This window comes from Lycium ferocissimum, chromosome 1 (assembly GCF_029784015.1).
Source record: "Lycium ferocissimum isolate CSIRO_LF1 chromosome 1, AGI_CSIRO_Lferr_CH_V1, whole genome shotgun sequence".
Lineage (NCBI taxonomy): Eukaryota > Viridiplantae > Streptophyta > Magnoliopsida > Solanales > Solanaceae > Lycium > Lycium ferocissimum.
This window is the reverse complement of record NC_081342.1, coordinates 64288760-64302881: the sequence shown is the minus strand read 5'-3', so window position 1 is coordinate 64302881 and position 14122 is coordinate 64288760. Positions and strand designations below refer to the sequence as shown.

The window sequence follows — 14122 nt, the reverse complement described above, 5'->3', positions numbered from 1 at the left end:
AGAATAATGTAATCAGGAATGAACGCTAACATGCATAGTGAAGAAGAAGATGAACTTGAGAGAGAAGATTGTTTTAATCTCTTATACATCAATCTAACAACCTAACTAAGGGTGTGTTTGGTATGATTTTTTTTTTAAAAAAACAAGTGAGTTTCTTACTTAATTTTGATATTCGGCAAGTAAAGCATAATAATATTATTTAAAGAGTATTTATACGTAATCTATCAAAACATTATGAGGGTGGGATGAGGCGGGAGTGGGTGTCCAGGCCCTTTGAAGGTGGAGGAGGCGGGCTGGTCAAGGGTTGGGGATTGGGGGTGTTGAGTGGGTAGAAAGGAGACAATGAACTTGGAATGTTTCTCATGAAACTTGTTTTTCCTACTTGCATTGAGGAAGTCATTTTCCTCATTTTTAAAGAAATTTTTCCTAGATAAAATAATTTTTCAAAATATTTTGACCAACGAAATACGAGAAACTCAAAAAACGTCTTCGGTACCAACTACACCCTAACTTTCTAATCTAGGTAATTATTGGATTTAACTCTTAATTAACAAAATTTTAGTAAATTATAAAACTACCCTTTACAACAGCCTTCATTCTTTTAAGATCAAAGTGCATGTCTCATAGTATGTAGTCACCCTTTTAGTCTTTGACCCATATATATAAACTTTTTTTTTAATCATAAAGGGGCTAGGAGAAGGGAAATGAGGGAGGGGATTACAAGGCGGGAAATCGAACCTTCACCAATAAGGTGAAAGTTCAGATAACCAATCAACTGAGCTACTAAGCTCCCCCAGTCTTTGAACCATATTGTGCAGTTGTATAAATTTTTACTTTTCCTTCCGTCCCAATTTATGTGATATAGTTTGACTAGGCACGAGGTTTAAGAAAGAAATGAAAACTTTTGAAACTTGTGGCCTAAACACGCCATAAATATTTGTATGGTTGTAAAGCATTTCATTAAAGGTAAAAGGAGAACTTTTAAATTAAATTATTTCTAAATATAGAAATGTATCATTCTTTTTTAAACAGACTAAAAAGAAAAGTGTATCACATAAGGTGGGGACAGAGAGAGTATTGGATATGTGACACAAGTAAAAATGAAGAGTTAGTGTCAATGCAGTAGTGAAAGATAAGAATGATATTAATATGGGTTGTGGTGGGTTGGTTGGGGTCCCTTTATCCTTAAACGGAAGTCTCAGATAGAGCCTGAGAATGAAAAAGGGAAAACAACAAGGGAAAACAACACAAATCACCACTAAAATGTAACATATTTACCCGCCCATGCCTCTTTCTAAACTAATTTCACTTTGACCCAGACGACTGAAAATATTTACCTGAGTACCCACTCGCCCAAAATTCTTCCTCCCTGACACTATCTCATTATATTTATATACCATGATGATATCATGGAAGACTAAGAGAGTGTCTCATTGAAGGACTGAAGCAGTCCTCCATGTATATATATATATATATATATATCATGGAAACTGAGGATTGTCTAATTGAAGGATTGAAATAGACCTCCATGATATCATCTCACTATATATATGTCTATAAGATGATAATATCATAGAGGTTTTTTTTTTATTTTTTTTTTAATTCAAAAGAAAATGTGTTTTTTGAATAGATGAACATGATTCGCTATCATGCCCTGTCAGTATACTATTATACCATATGGGTTTCATAGAGTGCTGCTGAGTGTTTTTGAAGAAATGAAAGAAGTCTTATGTAATACCATCATGGTATATAAGAGATAGGTGATACCATGTTGGTATCATAATTTTGCGGGCATGAAAGTAAGGGGGGTATGCGGTTTTTTTTTTTTGTTCAAGAAACATTGACGTTCTTTCCCCATGAAAAAAATCTTGTTGGGAATGCTGCCCCCAAAATGGGCCCTGTAACGCGCGATCCCGATAAAAGCGGCCTCCAATGCAAGTATCGAACACCGGGTAGAAAACCAAAAAGAGAGAAAGAAAAAAAGAAAGAAAGATAACAACGATCATAGCATTCCGGGACAAACATTGGGTAAAACCCGTAAAATCATGTTTATGAGAATAAAGTATCAACATAATAAACGGATCATATTACACAAACACGGATCAATTGATTTTGTGCTCCTATACAAATTTATTTTTAGTTTTATATTTTTTACAAAAAAATCTTCATTTTAATACATAAAAGATCTCAAATAACATACAAGAGATCTAAAAAAAAATCATTTTCTTCTATTCAAATTTATAAATGGCCATTGGGACCATTTACTCTATCATCGGTTGTTGCTGAATGTATTGCAAACAGTGGCAGATTTATGTGCTCAAATTAAAAAGACATAACGATTTGCTATGATTAGTTTCTTTTAATAGTAACCGCAAACGCATTCTGATACTAGTGAGAACTAAAATACGGAAACAAATCATAAAACAAAAAGTCACTAAGAAAAATGTTGATTTCTAGAATCTAAGGGGCCCCTAAAATCCATCTTTTTGGCTTTTTTTTTAAAATTCCATTTTGTTTAATTTTAAGGATAATGGTAAAATATGAGAGAATGAAATGACAACATTTGGAATCACTGAGAGAATGACAGAACATAAGAGAAGATCATGTAAATGCATTTAAGAAGCATGGAATATATGGGTGACCTCAAATTGCAAGTGTAATCTTGAGGTAAATTGAAGATTATGATTTGATATTTTAGGCTATTTTTATCCTATTGAAAAGTGCATTTTAAATGGAATATAATCTACAATATAGAAATAACAACAAAAGGTATTCTCTGTTACCTAATATTTGTTAGAACTGCAAGTCAACCTTTTTTTTTCCCTTCTTAAGTTGGATCCATCATCCAAGGACCAATATTTTACTATATTAAATTTTATAAAGCTGATATACTTTCTTGACTGTTTAAATTTTATTTTGACAACTTGCCTTGATTCTTAAGATCACAAATTTTGGATATTGTCTCCCATAAATTTGCATAATATGACAAGATAAACTAGTAGTAGAAATAACTTTGTCTAACTTCAATATTTTTGTTAGAAAACATAGGGTATGCATGTAAGCAACCAATTTTTAATATTCCTCTTTATCTATTGCTATAAACTGGTCATGCATAATTTCACCCTCTCATTATTGTTGTAGAGGAGTAAAAATTATAAAAATATATATGTTCTAAGATATATATAGATTCTATTTTGATTTTTCTTGATAAGCTTATGCAAACTAAGTGAATCCTTTTTACATGGTTCTAGTTGATACAAGTATATATATAATTACACACACACAAAAAAAGTCCAAATGCAACCCAAGGAAATTGGAACATGTAAGTTGCTATCATATCTGAAAAATTCTTCAGTTATTTTCTTTATATCCAAAACAAAAGCATATAGAATAAATAAAAATGTAGTTGACCCTATTAGTATTGTCACATCTCTATTTAGTAGGAATTAATCGATGAATATGTTCTGAACCAAATCTCCAGATGTAGTAACATATTATTGATTCCATATCGTAATTTTTACTGTAAGATGTTTGATATTTTGATACAATGTTCACTTTTGCACATTGGAATAAACTATATTCCATATATTTTACATTAAACGCAACTATCTTCGTCCAATTATTTGGTCCCGTCCCATTTGGAGAATGATCCCTCATGGTATAGCTTAATTAGTTATTCTTGCAGTATCCGTGGAGTGTTTAAACACCATAATGGTAATTGAGTTATGGGCTGCAACAAATGTATAGGCTATAGCACATAGCAAGTTAGCAACATACAAAAAATATTTTTGCGGATCTCTTAGAAAAAAAAAAAAAAAAGCATAATACACGGAGATTTTCTGAGAATTCTAGACAAAAATACGTAGGAATTTTTGACAAAATAAATCTTGAAAAAATCTTGGTAGCTCCCAAATGTTAAAGAATGAGCTGACCTACCGAACGACTTCAATCTAGCATAATATAATTAACCAATTCCCATCAATTGGTATTCATTATCATTATCATTCAATCAATTCAAAATAATCCATTTAGAACTTATAAAACTTTGCTAAAATTTCCAAAACGGCCATTCTTGGCCTTAAACCGCAATTTGTGTATACAACTCAATTTTTAATCATATCTAAGCTATAGTCATCTTAACAAGATTCACCTTCCTCTTTAAAGAACCTTAATTCACAACAACCATCTTCAAGGCTCGCATAATACTTCCACCAAATGACGGTTTCTATTTCACAATTAATAATAATCCATAATCATATTCAAAGCTTTGAGGTAGGGTGAGGAACTAATTACCTCTTGGAGATCAAATTCTAACTAGAGCCTTTTTGAGAATTCTGAGTGTTTTGTTGAAATCTAGACATTTCAATCTTAATTAGGAATAATCATAATGCTAAAAAACTAGCATTAATCATGATATAATTTTTTACGACGAACGAATACATGATGGACAGGAATTTTATCTCAAATTCGTCACAAAATCAAATTCGGATTCTTCCATCACAATTCTTGTTTTTTCTTGTCGCGTGGTTCAATCCTAATCGTTCAATACATGGATCATATCGGGGAACAATCCAATAAGTTTTTCACTCTCAATAGAATTACTTCAGGGAAAGCACATTATCCTCTTAGTGTAAGAGTAAATTTCGAACATCGAATGACCGATAAATGAAAAGAAAATGGTGAAACAGACAAACACTAATACAAGTGTTATGTGTTGTATTCTAATACATAATGAGTTTATATACAACCTAAACTGAGAAGGTGACTTGATAATTTGGATAATAAAATAATCCAAAGATATCTGAGATTTTCTCATTTACTGGTTAATGCTGTTTGTTGCTCCCAAACGCACACGCAAGTATACGTGGTCGTACAAGTAATATAGACTGTTAAGTCCAGATATCGATCTCACAGAGACTTAGATTCTACTGTTAAGCTAATTCAAATTCGGATGAAACTATTCAAGGAAGTGAAAATCAAGATGTTTATTGTACTAAACTAAAACTGAAAAGTAAACAATGTGTGATGGGTGTTTTTGTGACTGAGAATATCTTGACAAAGATTGTAAGAATTATCAGATGAGAGAAAGATGTAGGGTCATGGCTTTCGACAATCCAGTTGATCTTCGGACAATTCCACCTATTTTATTTCTTGGTTACTAGTTGACGGTTAATTATACTTTATGATATTCTCTCGAACTACTCACAAGCCCGTAGATGTTACTATAACGCCTATATCTCTATGGTCATCGAGGGTAACAAGAACGCATTTATTTCTCCGTATTCAACTAAGTAGGGCTAAAGGGTATATCTCTATCCTCGCAGCGAAACGATTAAATCGAACAAACTCTATTTATTCTTATTACGTACGTGAATTCCCTTTCAAGTCCAATTCGCGCACCACGTATAGTGTCTAACTATTGGCCGTATAATCAAACAATTAAGATCAAGAATAAATAAGCAACCCAAAATATGGAAAATCAATAGATAATAATTGTCATCAAACCAACTTTCAAGTCTTTCGCCACAACCCTAGAATTAAGAAGTTTAGCTACTCATGATTCGATCATAGACAAAAGAATTCATGAATAATCTAGGGTTGAAAAAGATGAAAAATAAAATAAACCTAGAGAGAGAAAATAGAACGGTGGCTTACAAGTCTTTGAATAATCCCAGCACACCGTTTTCAGCTAATAAAATGTCTATATATAGTCTAGGGTAAAAATAAAAAAAATAAGTAAACCTAATCCTAGTCGAACCGGGAAAGCTTGCGCAGAACCCCGCTTTCCTTCCGCATTGCGGAAGGATCGCGCAATGTACTGAGGCCTCCCGCTTTCCTTCCGCATCGCCTGATGGTAATGCCTGGAGCTGGTTTTTGTCCGCTTTCTTCACGCGATGTGGAAGAAAAGCAGACCCTTCAGTCGAATTATTTTCCTTTTAGTTCATCCTTTGTGGTCTTCGACTCGTCACCTCGTCTAATCGTCATATGCTCCAAAATCAATCACTTTAAGCACAGTTTTCCATCGTTTGTCATCATCGTACCTATACACATGAAATATAACGACATAAGTTCAAATACGACGATTGCATCATGAATTAAGCGATAAAAGTCATAAGAGTAGGATGTAAAATGACACAAAACATGATATTTGTGCCAAATATCACTGTTCCACTAAGGCCTTAGGATAATGGAAAGCCATGAACAAATCACAACTTTCTTGACTAACTTATATTTAAAAAAACTAAAAAGTCCAAACTTTCATGACTTTCCAGAAAATGGTTTCATATCTACATACATGTCTAAAGTAGTGGCAAAGAGGGAAAAAAGAGAAATTCGAATAAGTATTTTATGTGAATTCAGAAAAATTGTAAACTAAAAGTTGGTAAAAACTACATTTATCGATCTGAGGTCTTGCCGTTATATGTAATTCCACGACTTATAATAAGAGGCGGAGCCAGGATTTGAAGCTTACGGGTTCGGGATTCAAGTTACTGGGTTCCAAACTAAATAATTTGTACATATTTAATGAATTTCTTTAGAAAAATACAAGATTTTGACTAAAGCTACTGGGTTCGGCCGAACCCGCATGCTCTACACTAGCTCCGCCCCTGCTTATAATTCACATAATGAGACCATATGACAATTGTTTACCCGTAAATCGGTACAATTATGTTGAATGTGTATACGTGGTCAAGGACACGTGGATCAATATAATCAAACTAATGAGATAATAAGCAATAACAAGTAAGATTATTAGAATGAAAGCAAGTAATAATCAAAGTAAATAGCATGAGCCTTGATGAAATGATGAGCTAGAATATCCGGGCAAGTTGTACGTACGTCAAAGCCTTCTCAAGAACAAATCAAGATCAGGAATAAAAAAATTGCTTCAAGCGTATTTGTTTTCTATTAGATTTCAGATGTTCTTTACAATGAAATGAGAAGCTCTATTAATACTTGAGCTATGGGGTACAAGTTCCATGAATCGTGCCCTCTTACTTCCAATATTAATGCTATGACAATGAATGGAAATAAAGAGTAATAATGCACATTTACGACTCCAGGAAGACTTGGGATTTCTTGTAAGGGTCGTACATTGAATGACGTTTGACCGATGAGTTGGCATGCTTCTCCAGGCCCTTTATAGTTTCTTTCTCCGGAAGTGGGTTACCAAACTACTTCTCTAGAGCTTCGTATAATTTCATGTAGCCCCTCGCTTGTTGACTCGAATTGAACCTGTCACCAATCACCATCGTCACGTGTCATCTTTTGATACGCTCACTTGGTGTCTACGAATTTTGCCCCATACAACACTATTTTGGGTTTCATTCAGTTTTGATACAAGCAAGAAAAAATAGAAGCTATTATTTCCAATGTCAGATATTCAATTTATTTTGGTTATTGTTTGGTATTTGGTATCTAGTGACCAATTAATTAAGATCGCTCCGTGTAGATTTTTTTTTTTTTGGGGGGGTTTTCATCGGTGTTCGATACCCGCATTGGAGCTCGATTAAATCCGAATTCATGCCGGGAAATTTCACATTGGGGACAAAGCACTCCCTAACAAAAATGACTCCGCACTCTGAGGGACTCGAACTTGAAATCTTTGGTTAAAGATGAAGGAGTACTTACAATAATTTAAGGGGAAGCTCGAGAAAGTAATCCATTACAGGGATTGAGCCCTACCAAAAAACAATCGAGTCAATCAAATCTTTTAAAGATTACTTTTAAAAATTTCTAATAATATTTTAGAAATTATGGCTTTTAAAAAATATTTATAATATATAAAATATATTTCTTATAATTTTAAAAATTCTAGATTTTAAAAAATTTCTACTTTTTTTTTTCAAAAAAAAAATTGGAACTTTTTGAAGCTCAAACTTCTGCAAAATAGGTAAAAAGAAAATGTCAGAGAGCTCTTAATCTGCAGCGGTTACACGAATTGTCATAAAATTCACCATAACCGTTAATTAAACGCACGTAAACCACCACTAAATTTTCAAATAAGCCACTAAATACACCTAAATCGCCGCTAAGTCCCCACACCCCGCTAATTTCACACAAACCCCTGCTAAATTCACCTAAACCTCCTTTAAACATCTGAAGAGTAGTCCAAACCACCATTAAATTCTTTAATATCTAAAGGGGTAGTCCAAACTGCCGCTAAATTTACATAAAGTGTTGCTAAGTTCTTTAATATCTGAAGAGTAGTACAAGCTATCCATAAATGCACCAAAAATCGCCGCTAAATTCATCTAAACAACAACGAAGTTCTTTAATATTTGATGGGATAATCCAACCTGCCGCTAAATGAACCTAAATTAACCACCGCTAAATTCTTTAATAGCAGAAGGGGTAATTCCAAACGCTTTTAAATTCTTTAATGTCTGGATGAGTAGTCCAAACCGCCGCTAAATTCTTTGATGGCTATTTTTATCCAATTGAAAAGTGCATTTTAAATGGAATATAATCTACAATATAGAAATAACAACAAAAGGTGTTCTCTGTTACCAAATAGTAGTTAGAACTGCAAAGTCAACTTTTTTTTTTTTCCCTCTTCTTAAGTTGGATCCAAGGACCAATATTTTACTATATTAAATTTTATAAAGCTGATATACTTTCTTGACTGTTTAAATTTTATTTTGACAACTTGCCTTGATTCTTAAGATCACAAATTTTGGATATTGTCTCCCATAAATTTGCATAATATGACAAGATAACCGCTAGTAGTATAAATAACTTTGTCTAACTTCAATATTTTTGTTAGAAAACATAGGGTATGCATGTAAGCAACCAATTTTTAATATTCCTCTTTATCTATTGCTATAAACTGGTCATGCATAATTTCACTCTCTCATTATTGTTGTAGAGGAGTAAAACTTATAAAAATATATATGTTCTAAGATATATATAGATTCTATTTTGATTTTTCTTGATAAGCTTATGCAAACTAAGTGAATCCTTTTTACATGGTTCTAGTTGATACAAGTATATATACAATTACACACACAAAAAAAGTCCAAATTCAACCCAAGGAAATTGGAACATGTAAGTCGGTATCATATCTGAAAAATTCTTCAGTTATTTTCTTTATATCCAAAACAAAAGCATATAGAATAAATAAAAATGTAGTTGACCCTATTAGTATTGTCGCATCTCTATCTAGTAGGAATTAATCAATGAATATGTTCTGAACCAAATCTCCAGATTTTTGATTCCATATCCTAATTTTTACTGTAAGATGTTTGATATTTTGATACAATGTTCACTTTTGCACATTGGAATAAGCTATATTCCTTATATTCTACATTAAACACAAACTATCTTCGTCAAATATTTGGTCCCGTCCCATTTGGAGAATGATCCCTCATAGTATAGCTTAATTAGTTATTCTTGCAGTATAGTGGAGTGTTTAAACACCATAATGGTAATTGAGTTATGGGCTGCAACAAATGTATAGGCTATAGCACATAGCAACATACAACAAATATTTTTGCGGATCTCTATAAAAAGTATTTTTATAGTAGTAGTAAGGAGGAGGAGGTGAATTGTAGTAGTAAGGTTGTAGAGGAGAAGATGATGGTTCCTTGCAGTAGTCATTTTTGTGCAAAGCAGACACCTTGTATTCTTGTTTAGACACTGAGGGTACTTTATTGTAGTTATCTTTCGGAAGAGATGGCGCATTCTTGTAGTTGTTTTTTGGAACTGATGGCTTCTTGCAGTAATCATTCTTTGGCAAAGATGGCACCTTGTATTCTTGTTTAGGTATTGATGGTACCGTACAGTCGTTACGTGTCGTCTTCTTTTAGTTTTCTTTTGGAACTGATGTCTCCTTGTAGTAATCATTCTTTGGCAAAGATGGTGTCTTGTATTCCTGTTTAGGAACTGAGGGCACCTTGTAGTCGTTAGGTTTTGGAACTAACTACACCTTCTTGTAGTTATCTTTTGGAATTGATGGCTTCTAGTAGTAGTCATTTTTTGGAAAAGATGGCGCTTTGTAGTCCTGTTTAGATACTGAGAGCACCTTGTAGTCGTTAGGTTTTGGAACTGATGGCATCTTCTTGTAGTTATCTTTTGGAATTAATGGCTTCTTGTAGTAGTCATTCTTTGGCAAAGATGATGCTTTGTACTCTTGTTTAGGTAATGAGGGCACCTTGTATTCATGTTCAGGCACTGAGGGCACCTTGTATTCATGTTCAGGCACTGAGGGCACTTTCTTGTAGTTATCTTCTGGAACTGATGGTTTCTTGTAGTAATTATTCTTTGGTGAAGATGGCACCTTATATTCCTATTTAGGCATTGATGGTACCTTATAATCGTTCTTGGACAATTGTGGCACTTCGTATGCCATAGTGCAAGTTGCAATCAAGAAAAATGCCAAAGCACAAAAAAGTTGGTGCAGTGGCTTCTTCATTTGTCTTCCCATTGACAAGATTTGGATTCTAAGGCTAGATGAATTTTAATTTCTTTTTCTTGTGTATTTGAGGAAGGAGTAACTCGGAGTTTATATAGCGGAAATTAGGAATGTGACTTGATGATTTGGATGCTTAAATTAATCAAAATATTTTTGCCACTAACATCTTGAGATAATGGGAGGCCATGAAGATATCATACACCTTTGCTTGAGTCACTTTATAAAATTAAATCCAAACTTTTGTTGACTTTCAAGAACATGGTTCTTGTTACATTTGTAAACTAATGGCAAAAGGGGAAAATAGAGAAACTGCATTTTGGATTTCCTGGAAAACTCTTTGATGTGTGTCCCTACTTTCTTTTTCCTTTTGGTAAAACACATTTAAAGACGCGGGACATAATTTGTAGGATATTATGATGCAAAAGTATAAATTTATGCTCGAGAAAAGTTATTTGTTATGAGGATCAAAAATTAAAAACCAGCACAAAATGTGCTAATGACCCTTAAAAGATGGAACAGATGTGTTTGGGGATGCGGCCAGGCCCAACAGTAAACCAACCCCTTTTTTTTGTGTGGATTCAGGGGTGGTCTTTAATTTTTATCCTTCAAATTGGTGGTCTTTAAGTTATGCCCTTCGTCTAATACTCCGAGGATCTGAGTTCGAACCCCAGCTCAGTAATAAAAATAAAAATTCGCAAGGTAGAATTCTGTCCATGCAAATTTTGCCTTAAGGCCCATGCAGAATTTGGGCCTTAAGGGAAAAAGTTAAAGACTACCAGTTTGAGGGACAATAATTAAAGCCCACCCTCAGCGAAGGCCAATCCTGCAAATTACCCACATTCATGGGCCTTTCGCTCTGGACTGATGAGAGCGCAGGCCCATTCTATTGGGCTCTTTACCACCAACACCATTATCTGTTTTGGAATCTCTTACATAATTAGCGAGGTTACTGCTCCTTTTTGCAAAAAAAATAGCGATATTTTTTTCCAAAGATAGCAATATTTTTCTTTCAAAACGTAACAATTACACTCTATGCGTGCTCTTTCAAAACGTAGCATACCATTGATAAATTGTATACAGCGATAGATAATACAATGATAACATATACAGTATGCGCTCACATACAAGAATTGTGCCTACAATTTAAGAATACGTGTGTCAATGTATATCTGCTAAGAAATGATAATTACTTTTCATAATTACTTTAAGTTACTGCTATAAATATAATTATGCAGCATACATGATTACATTAGGTAATTTTTCCTTACAGGGACAAATAACTTATCTGCTCTGTGCGTTTCCATGCGCCAATGATTAAGCCCAATTGAATGGCCGTACTGAGAGTGAAGGGACATGTAATGTATTCTTTAATACTGTATTTGGAAACTGAGCTCATTTCTAGGGGTGATTAAGTTAAATCGAATAAAATCAAATAAAAAACCAATCCAAAATTCAAATCAATTAAAAAGATACTCTATTATTCAGTATTAGAAGTTGGATCGAGAGCAAACTCCACTCCATGTTTGGTCATTTGTTTCCAAGTTAATTAGCTTAATCTTTTCTTTTCCTACTAAGAATAAGGGACCCAAGTTTTCTGGAAATTTTTTCCCACATTATTTATACTAAATTAATACATATATAACTGAAATCTTCAATAAATACGCTGTTATCATTTAAATATAATTATTTAATATGTACACTAACCTAATTTGTTACTTAGCCATAGTAAAATCATGTCGTTTGGATTCCCTTATGCCTCTTTTATTCTTTGTTTCCTTCATCTTCTTTCTTTCCTTTTCACTTTTCTTGCTTAAAGTTCGACTAACCTAATTTACCCCTATATTATAGATAGAAATTGAGTTACTTCGTTGGATTTGACAAGTTCAAAATAATTTGATTTTTTTTGAAATAGACAGTTTCTGGAATAACTTATGTTTTTATGCGCATGCAAGAAACTAATTGCGTTGAATCATTACAGTAAGATATTGAAATTATTAGTTCACTTACACATAAGGTGGGACTAATAGAAAGTCTTTTTCATGTCATTTTAGTTTCAAAAGGAAAATGGCATCTAAGATAGTATCATGCTTAAGTCTAATGTAGGACCATATGTAGGGAGGGAGATGTTTAATTGATTAGCTCAACTACATACAACAGGGTGCAAGAAAATTAATTGCAGTATTATAGTAGTAGAAAATTTTACGTTGACATACATGTTATAATACATGATTAAAAAACATTAAAAAGTACCCAAATGAATGAACTGTAAGTTCGATTTGGTTTACATATTATCAAATTAAAATAATGGATTTTGGTTAAAAAAGTTATCCACATTCTTTGTTTCCACCAATTCACTGAGGGGTCGTTTGGTAGTTGGACGAGAGACATGCTATTCATGTGCATTAATTTTTTTATTAACTTATATCACGTTTGGTAGCTAGTAAAGTGACACCTTATTAATGTATTAATATCTGCATACTTATACCGCGTTTGGTAGCCAGTTACGAAGTAAGTTATTCATATATAAATTAGTACGACGTTTGATTTGCAATCGAGAAACCCGCATAATTAATACATGCATAAGTTATGAGGGAATCTATGTATTATTTTTGCGGGGTAGAAGATGGATAACTAGTACATGAATAAAAAGTTGAAATGACAATATTACCCTTATCATTCCCCCTAAAATAATTTCCTTTTCTAAACAAATATTTTTATATAAATTTTTAATATAATATTTTACTATAATACTTTAATATTTTTTTAACAACAAATATTTTAATTTTAAGAAGTATATAATATTTATTAACTTTTAATATAACTAAACCCTGCATAACTAATATTTATATTACTAATACCTGTATAATCCTAACCAGCTACGAAACGACCCTTGATTACATGAACACATTGCATATATTGTTATCACTAAACGCTGGTTAAATGATACACATTCTTACTTTAATTGATTTTGGTAAAATTCAATATTTACCTGGTGCTCTATCAATTCAATAATTACATGACACATGTATCTGTATACACTATTATCACTAAATCGAACTCCCAAGTTTCAGTTATGTGACAAACTTTTCTTATCGTTCGTTTAAAAAAGAATAACGCGCTTCTAAATTTGAAAATAATTATAACTATAGAAATATTTTGGTATGTATATCATCACAAGTTTTAGAATTTCTGAACATATAAATTTTATGCTAAGTTTAAAATCATAAGTTTCAAAAGATCATTTTCTCTTAAATTTATGCCAATTCAAACCATACCATGTAAATTGATCAATTAGTTAATTATACACATTTTTACTTTATATTTTATCACTTAATCATGATAAACTACGTAGTATGATTTGATACAAACCTCCCCAAACATAGCAAAATGACCAAAAATGTCCGGAACAAAAATGATGCAAAAATTTTTTTTTTAACCAAAATACCCCAACAAAAAAAAATGTTACTAATATACCTTTAGCGCAAGATTTCTTGCGCTAAATCACTTAACCGTAATCTGCCTCCGTTAAATCTTTAGCGCAAAGAAAATACTTCGCTAAAGGGGACTTTTCTCGTGTGCCTATAGCGCAAGATTTTATCGTTACGATATAATAACGCAAAATGCGTTATAGTCATCAACATAAACGATCGGTTCCACCACCGGTCCCTCCAAAGGTTGAAAAAAAAAACACACGGCCATTGACGAGAA

At 32.8% G+C, this 14122-nt stretch overlaps 1 pseudogene; it reads right to left on the bottom strand.

Annotated features, from left to right (window-relative positions):
* Nucleotides 1–5974: 5974 nt before the first annotated feature.
* Nucleotides 5975–10426, bottom strand: LOC132066246 (extensin-3-like; annotated as a pseudogene).
* Between the last annotated feature and the right edge of the window lie 3696 nt (nt 10427–14122).